We start from the raw sequence: 2394 nt of genomic DNA on the forward strand, positions 1-2394 counted from the left end.
AAACAACTTGTATCTCATAAGCAAACGAAGGTTCTGAAAGCTTTACGCCATTCACCTCATCATGGTCATCTCTAATTTAAGGAGGCACATCGTCCCCAGTTTTATTTTGAGTGCCTTCCAACCTGAGGGGCTCATCTTCTGGCACTATATCTGACAATATATTCTGGTGTTATTCATCATGTTTCGGTATTCAATATTCTGGTGCTGACAGTGTTCCACTGCTATTTATAAGGTTTTCAGTGAGTAAATATTTAGAAATAGTCAGTCTTTCCTTCTTCCTAGTCTGTCTTAGTTTGGAAGCTCAACTGAAACCTGTCCACCATGGGCGTACCCTGTTGGGAATTAAAATACTGGTGGCATAGCTTCCAGCATCAAAGCAACATGTAAGCCACCACAGTCTGACAAAATGACAGCCGATTGGTAGTTTGGTTAGTAGCCCAGTGCTTAAAGGCTGTACTACCAAAGCTGGGAGGATGGAGGGTTAGAGAGGTAAGTAAATAAGGAAGTTGTCGGCAAATTATGAAGACGGATCAAGGTGGGTCTTATATTAGGATATGTGAGGAATGGGTGGTCCTTCATGGTGGTTAGCTGTTACCTGGAACACAAAAGGATACGGTTGGGAATGGAACTCTTATTCATTACTACATTCCAGAAACACAATGCTCAGATAAAATTCAGATTTGTCAAAAGTAACATCTTCTTATGTATACATGTGTGTGTGTACATACATGTGTATTTATATATATAAAATGTGTGTGTTAAGTGTTGTTGAGTTGGTTGTGAGTCAAAGTGACCTTATATAGGGTTTCTGAGAAGCCACCGGTGGTTTTGAACTGCTAACCTTTGGTTAGCTGTCCAGTGTTTGTCCTATAGTGCCACACATTTTAAAAAAAAGTACTACCATTGAGTCAATTCCAACTCATAGCAACCTTACATGACAGAGTTTCTGAGAAGTATAAAACTTTTTTTTTAGTTAACTCGTGTGAATTGGGTGAAGTTTACAGAGCAGAGCATCAGTTTTTTTGTAGTTAAGTTTTTTATTATCTCATTTCTTGCATTTGAAATATTCTTCAGTGACATCCTTGGCTTGAGATTCTTTGCCATAGTCCTTAACAACCACACAACTGCAACCAACCACTTTGCAAGGTTTTCCCTCTCGGTCGATTTTGCAGAAGCCTACCTATTCCCCTAACTTCTTGTTGTCATCAACCTTAATCAGGTTGATTTGGTGGTCAGCACACAAGGCCTCGACTAACTTGACATACATAGACTCATCGCAAAAATGGGCTTGGTATCTTCGCGAATTCCATGTGCTAAGCCATCATGGATGAGGGCGGTCTTGAGTCACCTCTTGTAAAGCAGTGTTAACGACCATTACACCTCCAGCAGCAATGCCTTCCTCGGCCATGGCGGTAGGTTGCGGGTGGAGCGGAATCTTGAACGCACCCAGACCTCCGTCTCCGCACAGCTCGTCGGCAACTGGGAAAGAGCAGAGCATCAGGTTTACATTCAATAAATCATGTACATTTTGTTTCAACTCATTGGTTGCAATCCTTTCAATATGATATCACGTGTCCCACTTCCTCCCTGTGTTTCCTGTTTGCATTCCTCCTTCCTTCCTAACTCTTCTGAACTTTGTTCTTCAGAGTAAATGCTGCCCTTTTAATCTCAATTGGTTGATTAGTCTAAGGTATGTGGACCTACCTCACTAGTGTTACTATTATTGTTTGACTAAAAATTGAGCCAGAGGGGTGGGTTAATTGCAGACCTTAAGGATAACAAAGGGCCATTTTGCTCTCGAGGGTTCACTAGGCTCTAACCATAAGGCCTGTCCTTTTTAAAAAATGATTTTGGGTTTTATTTACATTTTCTCCCTCTATCCAAAACCTTCTAATGTGATCCCTTTCAGAGAAGTTGCCAGTGGTACCATCTAGACCTGATATCAGGGTCATGGAGACGATGTTCACATGATTCATTATTCCATTGGACTAATTACTTCCACGTACCTTCAATTTCATCACTTTTCTTTCCTCCACTAGTTGTATCTTAGATGCTACTTCTGAGCTTTTAAGACCCCGGTCACTCCTCACTGAAGTACAATGTCGAGCATTGTGTTTGTAGATTTTGTTATGCCAGTTGATCTTAGTGTTCCTTGAGCCTTTGATCATGAGCTCCCAGATCCACCAACTCACTCCCTCACAGTGTTAAGTTATGTCTAATAGAGGATATTTGTACCCAGGTACAAATACTCTCTATCAAACCTATATATATTTGTGAGTATACTCCCATTCTCCTTCTCATGCCTGTTCAGACTGCATGTATATTTTGTGCATCTACTCACTGATCACTATTATTGAAGAATTGTGTATATACATATTTATCACTGTTGCCCTT

General features: G+C 40.6%; 1 pseudogene; it reads right to left on the reverse strand.

Moving 5' to 3' along the window:
• Nucleotides 1-1045: 1045 nt before the first annotated feature.
• Nucleotides 1046-1408, reverse strand: LOC102834237 (annotated as a pseudogene).
• Between the last annotated feature and the right edge of the window lie 986 nt (nucleotides 1409-2394).

Source organism: Chrysochloris asiatica, unplaced genomic scaffold, assembly GCF_000296735.1.
Source record: "Chrysochloris asiatica unplaced genomic scaffold, ChrAsi1.0 scaffold00174, whole genome shotgun sequence".
NCBI lineage: Eukaryota > Metazoa > Chordata > Mammalia > Afrosoricida > Chrysochloridae > Chrysochloris > Chrysochloris asiatica.